Genomic DNA, 15,219 nt, shown 5'->3' with positions numbered 1-15,219 from the left:
CCTGGCATGCTGTAATTCATGGGGTCACAAAGAGTTGGACACGACTGAGCGACTGAACTGAACTGAACTGTTACTTTAAGGTGTATAGCAATGTGACTCAGTAATACATGTACATATGTCTATTCTATTTTAGATTCTTTTCCCATATAGGTTGTAACAAGAATATTGAATTCCCCATGTTCTACAGTAGTTCGTTGTTGATTACTATGTTTTGTGTGTGTGTGTGTGTGTGTGTATAATATATGTTAGTCCCAATCTCCTAATTCATCCCCTTTCCCACCTTTTCCACACTTTTACCAATGTGTGTTGAACGGGGCAGCCATGTTTCTGAAGGCAATTGTGTAATTTGATAGGTCATTGTTATATATACTGTTAGCATAACGATTCTCATAAAATATTTATTGCTTGTCCCTGAGCTGACAGCCCATAATGCAGGTACATCCAGCATCACCACTTACACTGTGACATGTTTGGTTTGTATCACTTATTTTGTCTGCCTCCCCCCATCCCCTTTTAAAGCCATCATCTGCATTTTCTACTTTGAAGTACATTAGTTACCATGGAAACAGTGATGTCATTGGAGGGGGTGAGGGTTGGTAACATCTGCATGGACAGTATCAGATCATTTTATTTAATGGTTTGAAATTTATTCCACACTTGGGGAAGATTAGGAGTATGTTTGAGAGGATAGTGTGCTTATGCACTTAGCGCTAATGTGATGTGTGTACATGTAACTGAAGGCTGCTTTTGTGTGATATTCAGGTTGCACACAAAAACATGCCTGAAAATTAAAGAAGAAAAACACAAAGGAAAGAAATAGGAAGGTCAAGGGATTCATATCATTTCCAACTGCCCAGGGCCCATGGTTACAAAAAAATGCCTAGAGTTCCCACTATAGATATGGTTCATGTAAGTCATGGTCCATTTTTCTCATAAAAATACTGTGATAAGTCTTTGTCTTTCTGAGTGAAACTTGCATTCCAGTATTGGTTGGTTACTTCTGATGTGCCGCTGAGTTTCTGGCAAGATCCATGAAGAGGTGTCAGTGGTCTCAGAAGCTGTGTGTGATGGCAGAGGTGGTGCCAAGGAGGGCACCTGCGCCCCTCTAAGTGCTCAGGGCTCTGTGCAGCGTGTCTGAATGAAGCTGAACTGTGCTGTCCTTCCGCCTGTGCATCCTTTTGTTAACTTTTCACTTTGAGCCAGTTGTACACTCACTGGCATAAATAAGAAATGATACAGAAATTAAAGGATTATTTTAATTAAAATAATTAATACAGAAATAATACAAAAATATGCCCAGTGGTACATAGTGCATAATAATTGTTGTTTAGTCACTTAGTCGTGTCCATCTCATTTGCAACCCCATGGACTGTAGTCCACCAGGTTCCTCTGTCCATGGAGTTTCCCAGGCAAGCATACTGGAGTGGGTTACCATTTCCTTCTCCAGGGGATCTTCCCAACCCAGGGATCGAACCGGGGTCTGCTGCTTGGCAGGTGGATTCTTCACCACTGAGCCACCAGGTAACTGTAGTCAGGAAGTTGACTTGGATGCAGTTCAGCTGCCAGCTTTTCTGGTTTTACACGCACTCGTGTGTATGTGTGTGTGATTTTAGTCTTTTCCGTTTTATCTCATGGGTAGAGTCCTGTGACCACCATCACAGTCTAGATACAGACCAGGCCCACCCCACGGATCCCTCCTGCTACCCTTGTATAGCCACGCCTCCCCTGCTCACTAACTCCAGGCCACCCCTACAACTGTCCCACAGTATGTGAGGGCGATTGATTCCAGGACCCCTCGTGGGTGCTCAAGTTGGCATGGTATAGTCAGCCCTTCATATCCATGGATGCGAAGCCCACAGATGTGAAGGGCTGACTGTAATCCATTCTTCACCTAGGGAATGTCGTCATTTCAGACTGTTATGTAAATGGAATCATACAGCATACAGCCTTTGAGATTAGCTTTTTTCACTCGGCGTAAATCCCTGGAGATCCATCCAAGTTGTTGCTTGTATCAACAATATATTAAGTTCTGAGCAACATTCCATGGTATGAATGGACCACCATTAGTTTAAACATTCACTCCTTGACGGACACTGTACTGTGTTTATCTTTTTAAACTGAAATCCTGGAGAGAGGGCTTTGGGGGTCCTAATAGCACAGAATCAGTGAGCATTTTTAAGGTATCCAAGACTTTTCTAAAGGTCTCTCTCTAGAGCATTTGTTCAGTCATTAAGTCGTATCTGACTCTGCGACCCCATGGGCTGCAGCACGCCAGGCTTCCCTGTCCTTCATTATCTCCCGGAGTTTGCTCAAACTCAGGGTCCATTCAGTCAGTGACGCCATCCAGCCATCTCATCCTCTGTCGTCCCCTTCTCCTTCTACCCTCAATCTTTCCCAGCATCAGGGTCTTTTCCAGCAAGTCAGCTCTTTGCATCAGGTGGCCAAAGTACTGGAGCGTAAGGCCCAGGTTATTTATTAATAAAAGAAAGGAAGGGGCTTCTCAGGGAGTGCTAGTGGTAAAGAACCTGCCTGCCAATGCAGGAAACATAAGGGAGTCCAATCCCTGGGTCAGGAAGATCTCCTAGGGGAGGGTATGGCAACCTATTCCAGTGTTCTTGCCTGGAGAATCCCATGGACAGAGGAGCCTGGTGGGCTTCAGGCCCTGGGGTTGAGAAGAGTCCAACATGACTGAAGCAACTTAGCCTAGCATTGAAGGAAGGAATGCGCTGGAGAGAAGCTATGGAGACCCAGCAGAGCGGGCTGGCCAGGCCACGTGTTGGGGAGCTTGATATTCTTATATTTAATAGTTGCTTCCCCTGCAGAGGGAAGCAGAAACACCCGAGGCTCTAAGACCTGCATTTAATCATCTGCATCCCTCTCCCAGCATTGGTGGAAACAGGTATTTTTTCTGATCAAAGAAACTGTAATACCAACCACTCAGCCTGCTTGGTCCCCTGATCCCTTTGTGGGGAAGATGAAAACCTAAATTCTTGTTCTGAGACAGGTCACAGAGGAAATTGTTTTCTTGGTCTCATTGATTTTCATTTGGGAAGTGTTCCACTTGGCCTTTTCCAAGCTATGCCCTAGGACTGGGGCCACATGATGGAATTTAAACACCAAAATCATCCTTGGAGTACCAGCCATACACTCGTGTTTCTGTGTTGAGATTCATGGGAAGCAGCCCGAATAACAGACCCAGAGATCTGACATTGCTTTTCTCATTTAAAGACTTTTTATTTACCCTGCGTTTTATGCAACCAGCAGGGTCTCCCCTTGTCCTCTGCAAGTTTAAGCTATTGACCTAAAGAAAGGACGGGTTTTTAGCACTGGGATTGAAGGTTTGAAAGCCATTCAGAGAAACCTGGTGTATCGGAAGCTTTTAATACCAACGACTGTTGGACAGAGATTCAGCTCTCTGGCTTTTAGAACTAAGCAGTGGAAGCAAGCCCCCTGGGAAATAAGAGGCATGTAGAAATGGCCCACAGGGAAACAGACGTGGCCTTTGGCCTTTAGCCCAGATGTCAGGAGATGGTTTTCATAGCATAAGCGCCATGATTTCTTTCATGATTCTTTTTTTTTAATATGGGCCATTTTAAAAGACCTTATTGAATTTGTTATAATATTGCTTCTGTTTCATTTTTTTGTTTTTTGGCCCTGAGGCATGTGGGATCTTAGTTTCCTGACCAGGGATGGAACCCCTGGTCATTGGAAGGTGAAATCGCTCTCCCTTTTTTTAAAAATTTTATTTATTTGTTTATTTTGGTTGTGCTGGGTCTTTGTCGCTGTGTGCAGGCTTTCTCTAGCTTTGGCGAACAGGGGCCGCTCTCAGTTCGGTGCGCTGGCTTCTCGTTGCAGTGGCCTCTCTGGTTGCAGAGCCCAGGCTCCAGGAGCACAGGCTTCAGCAGTGGCAGCAAACGCCGGCTCAGTAGTTGTGGCACACAGGCTTAGTTCCTCCGTGACATGTGGCATCTTCCCAGATCAGGGATTGAACCCGTGTCTCCTGCATTGGCAGGCAGATTCTTTACCACTGAACCACCAAGGAAGCCCTGAAAGGCAAAGTCTTAACCCCTGGACTGCCATGGAAGTGCCAAGCACCGTGATTTCTTTGCCTGGAAATCTCGCCGTCATCTTCTAACATTAACCTGGGATATCATGCTTGAGTGGGGTAACCCTGCCGTTCCCTTCCATCCCCTCCCCCACTGCTTCCCCCAGGTCAGGTGCCCTTGTTCTGAGGCCTGCTTTGCCATTGACCCCATTATAACACAAACCCCTTAAGATTCGTGCCTTGAAGTACAGTTGCCTCTTGCTAGGGAGTTTGGTTCTCAAGCAGCCTGGGACAGCAACCTTGTGTGTGCTGGAGGATTACCCAAGGATGCTCCTCAGCTGTCTAGAAGGTGAGTAATACATTTAGGGGTTGTGCAGTGTGAAAAATGCTTAGCCCACAATCACGCTTAGCATCAGAGAGATGCATGTACTAACAGAGGACATATGAGGACAAATGCTTAGCGGGAGGACTGGAAGGTCACATCTCCCTTCTCAAGCACAAGTTCAGGACGTGCCTCTGCTGAGTGGAACTGAGGACAAACCAATCACACTCTTTAAATAATGTATTGTTGAAGCCGAGTATTTGCTTATCTTTGTGTTCTCAGCTCCCACCTCAGGGTTGAGCATGTGGCGGTGTTTGGTAAATATTTGCTAAATGAATGAATGAATAATCAAGAAGGGAGAAGTGAAATTTAACTAATAAGGGATGGATGGCGGGGTTTCCACACTCCACTCCCACAGCCACTGTACATGACTTTTCAGCCCCACTCTGGTTTTACAGAACATGTTCAAAAGGTATAATCCCATCAGAACTAGTCAATTATGGACTAGAAAGAACTGGAGTTTTCTTTGCAATTAGGTGGCAACTGGTATCCTGATGAGCCTCAATACCACCTTGTTCTTTAAGAAGTCGGTTGGGCGCTTGACCTGAGCATCATCTTCTGAGAAACCTCCGTGCCCTGAGAGTGAAGTAGAGGAAGAAACGAACGCACATGCTGAAGCACAAAAGAAAGATGAGGCAGAGATGCAAGTAAACGTGTAAACCATGGAGGCCACAGAGGCAGAAACAAGGGATTAGGACTAGCCAGAGGCTAGGAACTCTGTGCAAATTGTTGGACGGCACGCCTACTGTCTAGAACTTGTCACAATGGGTCTGGAACATATATGCCCATTCTGGTTGCCCCAGCCCTCGAGACCCGCCTTGCTCATTATCAGAGCGGCTCCTTTGGGTCCTTGGCCCTGAACCTGTGGCGTTCTGAGCTAGTTCTGTACTCAGTTGTGGCTGGATGTAACATGTGTACCATGAATCATCCCTTTTGCTATCTTAACGGAAGAAAAGAAGTTGGTTGGGCTGTACTCCCCATGCCCAGCGAGTCAAGGATGGTAGATGGGCCGCCAGTCGCAGTGTGGCCCAGACTGGCGCCTGCCACTGGAAACGGCCAAGTAGCAAGGTCTTGGGAAAGATCCAGGGGCTCCAACTGTTCATGTTACAGACTTCTCTATCAGCTTGTCTTGATCTGCAGGTTGCCAAGATGCTGTGAGGGTGGTGGATAACAAAATAGCTCCCTCTTTCCTCCACACTCTCCACTTTTTTTTTTTTTTTAACAGCTAGCAGTAAATGGGCTGGCTTTCACTTTCACCAGTGCCAGGGCTGTTTGCCTTGAGACATATAACTCGTCTTGAGAGTAAAAAGAGAAACTTGGTTCTGAGACCCCTGAATTCTCTCTTTCTGGTTTGCTTTTTCACTCCATCAGCTGAGGCACCAGGGGGAATGTCAGAAACCCCAGGCTTCTCAGTAAAAGACACGCCTGTTTGGGATCAGAACCACGCAGTCTCTGCCTGGCCTTCTTGCTCTAATACTGGAACTCGTGGATGATATGGGACGACCAGGCTTTGGCCTTGTTGGGATATTTCTTTCGGAATTTTTTTTCCCCCCAGACCGTGCAGCATTACTTCCCTGACTAGGGAAATAATTTTAATAATAAATTATATTTCTCTACAGTGGAAATTCAGAGTCCTAACTACTGGACCATAGCAAAGTCCCTTTGCTGGGAAATTTAGAATCCGCCACATGTTTAACATTCCTTGCATTTCCTTTCACATAGCCGTCATTTCTACAGGGATTTCTCTTTGCAGTTATTTGCAATTATTTTATGTCATTATGTACCCTTCAAGTTGCTGTTGGCTATAAATTCCAAGTTGTGATTTATGTCTCTTAAGTACTAAGGCAGTCCTTTCGTACATTATTCATACTCTTCTATTTAATTATTTCATGTGCTTGGCTGATTTGTGTGTGGAAATTTTGGTTCCAAATATTTTCCAAACAGAATCATATTGGTCTTATCTCTGAGTGCAGCATCTTCACGTATCATGTTGCAGCCATGTGATTCTACACCATGTGCTAAATGCTTTTTATTTATTGTCCACTTAATCCTCCAGTTAATATATCCACAGAAGTTCTGCACAGAGTGGAAAGATTGGTCACCATATCATCATATAAAGTCACATGAATGACCAAAATAGTGGTCCAAAGAATGATAAGAATAATTAGAGAAAAGCAAAGCTACAATGAGGTACCATCTTAAACCAGTTAGAATGGCTATCATTAAAAAAAAAAAAAATCTACAAATAACAAATGCTCAAGATGGTGTGGAGAAAAGGGAACCACCTTCACTGTTGGTGGGAATGTAAATTGGTGCAGCCACTATGGAGAACAGTGTGGAGGTTCCTCAGAAAACTAAGAATAGAACTACCGTATGATACAGCAGTCCCACTTCTGGGAATACAGCTGGACAAAACTATAGTTTGAAAGGATTCATGTACCCCAGTGTCCACCACAGTATTATTTACAATAGCCAAGAAATGGAGGCAACCTAAATGTCCACCGACAGATAAATGGATGAAGGAGACATGGTACATATAGCAATGGAGTATTACTCAGCCATAAAAAAGCAATGAAGTAATGCCACTTGGCAGCACCATACCATCTTAAGTGAAGTAACTTGGAAAGAAGAGGACAAATACCGTATGATATCACTTATGCATGGAATCCAAAATATAACCCAAATGAACTTACCTAGGAAACAATCTCACAGACACAGACTTACGGTTTCCAAAGGGGGGCTGTGGGGGGAAGGAGGGCTGGGATTAGAGATTAGAGAGTGAGAGATTAGAGACAAACTGTTACACATGGGATAGGTGAACAACGAGGTCCTACTGTATAGCACAGGGAGCTATGTTCAGCATCCTATGAGAAACCGCCATAGGAGACAATATGAATAGGAAAGTATGTATCTGTGTAACTGAGTCACTTTGCTGTCCCAGCAGTAATTAACACAGCATTGTGAATCCATTATACTTCAATAACCTAAATTTTGAGAAAAGAATGATAGGAATTGCGAAAGTATCTAACCCTGTTTTAGGGTTTTTACAAGCTTTAACTTCTTTCATCTTCTCGAAACCCTCTGAAACAGTATAACTGTTGCCCTCCTTTCATAGCTGATTCTGAGGTCCTGAGAGATTAGGAAACTTTCCCAGTGTCATTCAGCTTGACTGTGGCAGCGCTCGGCACCAAAAGCAGAATTCTGACTCCTGAGCCTTTCCTGTTCAATAATAAAGTATTGCTCTAAAATAGCGAAACCGTTATTAATGTCTTCAGCGGAGATCCTGCGAATCACTAACATTGGAAATCACTGTGAAACATTCATTTTCTCATATTAAACAGAGTTTAAGTGATTTTCAAATTTGCATCCTTTCTAGGAAGCCTGAATAATTAAATTCCAGTTCTAATTTTGACATTTCCTTTTTGAAATCATCGGAATCGTTGGTTCAAAGTGAACATTTTGGGAATGCCTGCTCCATGACAGGCCCTGTGCTGCGTATTTTTCATCTGTTATTTAATTCTTATAATACCATTATCCTTTGAGAGCTGAGGAAACAGAGCTGCACTGAAATTCAGCTCATCAGGGCCTGTCCCAGCGGCTTGGGTTCCATGGCTGGAGCCGTCCTGGCAAACTCACCTGAATTCTAGGAGTATAGAGTCAGAGGTCCTTTCCCAGTGTGTCAGGAAGGATTGCTGAGAAAAAGTACAGTCATGCAGGCTATCTGATTCTTGCTCATTTAGTCAGAAAAAGCCTATCCATCTCATGTGGGCCCAGGAAGGAAGGGGCTGATGCTGCCATCAGCTCAGGGGGCATTGAGTCTCCTCTCTGCTCTGGGCAGCTGCTCAGATGGTCCACACGGAGCTGAGGTGGTAGTCTTCTTTGCCCCTCCCTACATCACTGGCCAGTCGCAGATCCAGCTGTGTATTTATTGATTTCTTAAATATTTATTTGTTTCCTTGGCTGTGCTGGGTGGGTCTGAGTTGCAGCATGCCAACTTTTAGTTGATGCCTGTGACCAGGGATCGAACCTGGACCCCTGCGCTGGGAGGGCAGACTCTTCGCCATGGACCACAAGTGCCCAGGCTGTGTCTTTTCTACCATTGCAGTGCTCACTCTGTGGGTGAGCTCAGAGGTCAGGAGCTTCGGAAGCTCCTGTGAGGAGACACAGGACACTCAAGGACAGAGTGCCCTTCTCCACGCAGCCCTGGCTCTGACACCTCTGGTAGTAGCTGGGAAGGTGCCTCTTCCTTTCAGCATCCAGTGTCTGAACTCATGTTACAGGAAAAGGGACCCCTTCTGTGCTGGGCAGCTGGGCCCAGAACCATGGTCTTCTAGTGATGCTTAGCATGAGACCTTGGAGGGAGGGCAAGTGTGTGAAGTCCTCCCAGCATCTCCTGCCTGGGGCCCTGCATGAGTAGGAACTTGGACCTGGTGACTTGCCTCTTTATGCTTTGCCCGTCCAAAGAGAGATGTAAAAGCCAGGCTGCTGGCATCAGGGTTGTTTCTATCAGGTGACCCTGTTTCTTTGCTTGCTGACTGCTAAGTCACCTCAGTGCGGGAACACATTCAATGTCCTGATCTTTGCGGCTTTGTTCTCAGGACCTCACGCTGACTCCATCAATCTGAGTGGTCCAGCGTACCTCCAGACAAGAGTTAGGGTGTGATGTGATGGCCCTTTGTTGATTCTTTTTAAAAGTCCTGAAGATGAGGGATAATGGGTGTTTAATGAGCTCCCGCAGGATGGCAGGTGCTGACAAGTACCTTACAGCCTCCATTTCTAATCCCACAATTGATATATTATCATTCAGAACCCGAAGCTTGGAGGTCAAAGGATTCTGCTTACCGCAGACAATGCAATTGACGGGGAGAGGGAGTGGGAGTTAATTTCCTGCACACATCCGTGCAGTGGCCAAGACTCACTCTCCCAGGGGAATCTGTGCCGGCTTTTATGGCCTTTTGTGAGAAAGCTCGGGGGGACCAAGGTGCGTGAGCAGCAGGCATCATTGTCACTGTCCAGCATCTATTCCTTAGCTCTGGATCATGGATGGGTGTATTAGAAATGCCTTCAGTTGCAGAGTTGATACAGGACATGTGAATAGACTGATGATACTTGGCTTTGGTCAGTACTTTCCTTTTCTCATGTAGAGTATTGTCAACTTTCCCCCTCTTCCCTCCCTGGACCCTTTTCCTGTGAGTTCAGGATGTTGTTCAGTCTCCTGGTTGTGTCCAACTCCTTGCGACCCCATCGACTGCAGCATGCCAGGTTTCCCTGTCCATCACCATCCCCCAGAGTGGGCCCAAGTTTGTGCAGGACGGCTCCAGCCCTTTCCTGACTGTGGGGTAGGGCTGTCCAGGCACCCTGGCCCACTCAATTCCCCCAGCTGCAACCCTAGAGCTTTTTAAGATCCCCTCAGCCCACTGGCTGAGGCGCTGCAGCCGCCAAGCCTGTACCCCTCGCCAGGACCCACCCCATCGAGTGTCATGGTACTGTGTGGACGGGGGCCCCGCAGCAGCTGGTGCCAAACAATGCCTGTTCTTATCTGGGCATCCCGGGAGGCCTGGCAGCTTCGGCCGTTCAGAGCCCAGCTGGGTCTGGAGTTGTTGGGTTGTGCTGCAGAGGTGATTTGCTACTTCATGTCAGTACAAATAAGACAGATTTCAATCCAAGGAACTTTGAAGGGCCCGCTGCCCTCTCCCTGTCTTCTGATTGTCTTTACGATGAAAGATGGTTGAAGTAGCCCTGCTGTTCAATGAACCCAGGCTGGGTATGACTGCTGAGGCTCACAATATCACTCTGCTGTGCTGGCTGTGTGCTCTGGACAGGTTCCCTAACCTCTCTGAATCTCTCCTCCTGTATCTTCTTTAAAAAAATGTTTTATTTATTTTAAAAATTTATTTGGCCACACTGGGTCTTAGTTGCAGGTGGCATGTGGGATCTTTAGTTATAGCGTGCATGATCTCTTAGTTGCAGGAAAGCTGTTAGTTGCAACATGTGAACTCTTAATCATGGCATGTGGGATCTAGTTCCCTGACCAGGGATTGAACCCAGACCCTCTGCATTGGGAGTGCGGAGTCCTAGCCACTGGACCACCAGGGAAGTCCCTCCTTCTGTATCTTGATATTGAATTTAGTAATACCTTTGCCACACAGTTCATGTCAGGATTTAATGATGGGATGTTTGTGGAGAGCACCTTGCCCAGGCCTTGCCCTCCATGGGTAATGAACTCTCTTCCCCTTTCCACATAGGATTCCAGCTGAGACAAGACAAGGCCAAATCAACTTCTAGACATGCAGCTTTGCTGTCTTTACCACTGTCTGCAGGGATCTGTGCTTGGCCGGTTTCAGATACTTTTAAACAAAAGTAAAAGAGCTTTAATTATGCCCTTGTTTGTGGTTTGGTTTGGTTGCCTCATTAAAAGATTCAAGAATACTGCCCGCCCTCTGGCTGCTGCAAAGTGCAGGCCTGGCAGGAATTCAGGAGTGGTAAGTCGGTCCTTTCTGGTGAAGCTCCCAAGTTCTTCTGGCTCAGAGATGGGGCTGGCCATGTCATCTGGGCGGGGTGTGGCTCAGGGCACACCTCCTGAGTCCGTGTTTGCTCCGGCATCACCCCTGCAGTGTGTATGTCTTTGGCCTTTATAGTACACTCGCTGTTGCTCTTTGCTTCCTGTTCCCTCAATTTCAATTGCAGTCTTCCTCTTAATACAGATGACAGACATCACTGGGATTCATACTGAGCAGACAGCGGTGGTGTTTAGTCACAAATGTGACTTTGTGGTCACATTGCCTGGATTCCAGTCCACTTCGTACCAGGTGGTCTTAGATATAAGGAACCTCAGTTTCCTTATCTGCAGAACGGAATAGTGGTAGCACTAATCTTACAGGATTGTATGAGGATTGACCTATGAAAAGTGGTTAACGCAGATCCTGTCCCATAGGTAAAAATTGCCTATATTAATATTAATAATGGGCTTCCCCGGTGACTCAGTGGTAAAGAACCCACCTGCCAATGCAGGAGATGTAGGAGATTCGGCTTTGATCCCTGGATCGGGAAGATCCCCTGGAGGAGGAAGTGGCAACCCACTCCAGTATTCTTGCCTGGACAATTCCATGGATGGAGGAGCCTGGTGGGCCACAGTCCATAGGGTCACACAGAGTCGGACATGACATGCACACACAGCCTCACCAGCAGGCACAGAGCTCTCCTAGTGGCCCACCCAGGACTTTGTTCTTCTCTGTGTGGCTCGGACCATTCTGATTCTCACTGTGCCTCTTAAAGCAGAGGTGTTCAAGATGTTATGTCTACCTTTTTACTTCTTCAAGCCAAGAGACCAAGTAGACTCCCCAGGAGATCCTGTCTGCTCTCCATCCTCTGTTGCTGTTGATCAGTCGCTCAGTCACGTCTGATTCTTTGTGACCACATGGACTGCAGTCCACCAGGCTCCTCTGTCCATGGAATTCTCCAGGCAAGAATACTGGAATGGGCTGCCATTTCCTTCTTCAGCGGATCTTCCCGACCCAGGGATCAAACCCCTGTCTCCCGCATTGGCAAGCAGATTCTTTCCCTCTGAGCCACCAGGGAAGCCCCCCTCCATCCTTTAGCAGGAACCAGATAAATGCTCTGACAAACACCAGCTCCAAAGGCAGATGTGTTACCCTTCTCCTTTGGTTACTTTCCAGCATTCTCTGCTCTGGGCAGCCTCTTCCCCCCCTCCAGCTAGCTGCTGGGGCTTGCGTACCTGTTTTTGGCTGCACCGGGAAGCATTTGAGACCTTACTTCCCTGAACAGGAATCGAACCTCCTCCCCGCTCAGTGGAAACTCAGAGTCTTAACCACAGGACCACCAGGGAAGTTCCTGGTTTGAGAAGTTTGACAAGGACCTCCCTGCTGTCCTGACCCATGGTGGCCCCAGTTCTGTCCTGGATGGACGAGCATGGCTCTGAGGAATGAGGAATGGAGGCCTGAAAGTGTTGCTGGGTGTGAACTTCCCATTCATTTTAAATCACTTCTTTCTCCATTTTTATTTTTATAACAATATCACAACAATGGCTGCTTTGTGTGTGCATTCTGTCAAAAAAGAATTGTGAAAAAGTGAAAAGCATGTTCCTCATGTAATTACAGAGTGAACCTGAGTCAAATATTATACTTACTCTCTAATGAGAGAACCAGTAAATTGGTAAACAGGGAACATTAGAAGAGGTGGGTGTTCGTAGGCATTTTGGGGGGAGAAAAGGATAGAAGAGAATGATTAGGTAAGTGTGGAGAGAATGGTGAGGTACCATTCAGATCAGCCTTGAGGTACCCCAGCTTCTGGGACTGCTGCCAACAAAGAGTCTCTCTGCCAGCTCCCCTCGGGGTGCAGGGGAGAGAAAGTTCCCCCATCTTCTCTCTCAGGTCCTGTGGGTGGTTGGTCTAATGATTACCTTGACATAAAAAAGGCTCACAGGAAGAAAAGCAGATTTATTTTGTATGCTCGGGAGCTCACGGAAAATAAGAGACTCAAAGAAGCCACCAAAGTAAGGGCTTCGCTGGTGGTTCAGCGAATCCACCATCAGCAGGAATCCACTGGCAGGAATCCACCGGCAGGAATCCACCTGCCGATGCAGGAGACGTGGGTTCGATCCCTGGTCCTGGAGGATCCCACATGCTGAGGAGCAGCTAAGCCCGGGTGCTGCAGAGCAGCTGAGCTGTCGCGCCTGGGGCCCGGGAGCCATAGTCACGGAACCCACACGCCTCAGGGGCTGGAGCCGGGGGTGCCCCGGAGCCTGTGCTGGCAACGGGAGAAGTCACTGCAGTGAGAAGCCCGCTGACCACAGCCAGAGGAAAACCCGCGCAGCGATGAAGGCCCAGCAGCGCCGAACATAAACAAGTAAATACGATTATTTTTTTAAAAGGGAAGTGACTAAGGCAGGCAGCTTTTCTGCCTTTTAAGCAAAGAGACAATACATCTTGAAGAATTAACAAGACAGAGGGATCTGGACGTGGGATGGTAAAGTAGTGAGAAAGGAACGGGACTTGTTGACACAGCCTTCTCAGCCTTGAATTCCCTATCTCTGGTGATAAGGATGTCTCTCTCTGGACCTCTCACCCGCTGCTTGCATCTCTCCAGGCTTATCCTATCTCCAGAACAGCCCACAGGGCCAACTGAGGCTTCTGTTGTGACTACATCCTAGTTCACTCTTTCTCTCTACCCAGAAACCTTTAAGGTAACAAGTAGCTTCACAGTGTCCACACCCTCAATATATGTTGTTCAGTCACTAAGTTATGCCTAACTCTTTGCAGTCCCATGGACTGCAGTATACCAGCCTTCCCTCTCTCCACCATCTGCTGGAGTTTGTTCAAAGCCGTGACCATTGAGTCAGTGATGCCATCCAACCATCTCATCCTCTGTTGTCCCCTTCTCCTCCTGCCCTAGATCTTTCCCAGCATCAGGGTCTTTTCCAATGAGTTGGCTCTTCGCATCAGGTGTCCTAAGTATTGGAGCTTCAGCATCAGTCCTTCCAATGAATATTCAGGGTTGATTTCCTTTAGGATTGACTGGTTTGATCTCCTTGCCACCCAAGGGACTCTTTAGGGTCTTCTCCGACACCACAGTTTGAAAGCCTAAAATATTTGCCATTGACCTCATTATATGGTCAAGAGCAAAATCAGACCCAGATATATTCCTCTAGATATCAGGGTTTGGCCAATCTGTAGAGTCAGACAGCAAATATTTTAGGCTTTGCAGGCCCCCTGTGTCTGGTGCTGTCACAACTCCGGCTCTGCCCTAGGAGCAGGAAGGCAATCACAAAGACTAAACATAGGCTGTGTTCCAGCAACACTACTTACAAAAACAGGCCGAGGGTGGGATCCTGCCCACCGACCAGAATGCCGACCCCTGCCCCAGATAGTTAAGTCATCCTTGGGCAAGTCTGTTCAACAGTGTCCTAGTGTGAAAGGACAAGCTCCCTGCCAATCTTTGCTCCGTTTGATGCTTATAGGATTTAATGTCTTTTTATAGGACTTCCCTGGTGGCTCAGAGGGTGAAGCATCTGCCTGCAATGCAGGAGACCCAGGTTTGATCCCTGGGTCGGGAAGATGCCCTGGAGAAGGAAATGACAACCCACTCCAGTGTTCTTGCCTGGAAAATCCCATGGACAGATGAGCCTGGTAGGCTACAGTCCCTGGGGTTGCAAAGAGTCTGACACGACTGAGCAACGTCACCTTCACTTTCACTTTATTTATTTACCTATTTTTGCTGCACTGGTCTCTCTTGCTTTGCGGGGGCTTCCTCTATTTGTGGTGAACAGGAGCTCCTCCTTGTTGTGGGCCCTGAGCTTCTCATTGCAGTGGCTTCTCTTGCTGCGGAGCGCAGGCTCTAGGGCATGAGCGCTTCAGTAGTGCAGGGCGTGCATTCAGCAGTTGTGGCCCGTGGGCCCTAGAGCATGGCCTCAGTAGTTGTGGCACACAGGCTTAGTTGTTCCTTGGCATGTGGATTTTTCCCAGACCAGGGATCAAACCCAAGTCCCCTGCATTGGCAGATGATTCTTAAGTACTAGACACCCAGGGAAGTCCAGGATGTAATTTCTAAAGCCTACAACTGCCTACGAAGTGCTTATCTCAACCACTTCACAAGTGAGATACCAGAATTGGTGAGGATTCTCCATGGTCTTAGTATTTAGGTAGATGATAATCTGAAAGTGAGCTTGGTGGATCTAGCCCTCAGCGTGCCCTGCCCCCTTGGACCAGCCTCCTTCACTCAGTCGTGGGAAGCAGAGGTTGAGTGAGTCTTGGAGAAAAGCACCCCAAAACAGAGC

General features: G+C 47.1%; 1 protein-coding gene and 1 non-coding gene across 3 annotated transcripts in view; one reads left to right on the top strand and one right to left on the bottom strand.

Moving 5' to 3' along the window:
• Positions 1-15,219, top strand: part of SLCO3A1 (solute carrier organic anion transporter family member 3A1) — a 368,846-nt gene that overhangs the window by 33,047 nt on the left and 320,580 nt on the right. The gene's annotated exons all lie outside the window — the stretch shown is intronic.
• TRNAG-CCC lies at positions 10,451-10,523 on the bottom strand. The gene has a single exon. It is a non-coding gene; the product is annotated as a tRNA-Gly (tRNA).

This window comes from Cervus elaphus, chromosome 13, assembly GCF_910594005.1.
Source record: "Cervus elaphus chromosome 13, mCerEla1.1, whole genome shotgun sequence".
In the NCBI taxonomy this organism is placed as follows: domain Eukaryota; kingdom Metazoa; phylum Chordata; class Mammalia; order Artiodactyla; family Cervidae; genus Cervus; species Cervus elaphus.
The sequence above is the reverse complement of the archived record's forward strand: the minus strand, read 5'-3'. Positions and strand labels throughout refer to the sequence as shown.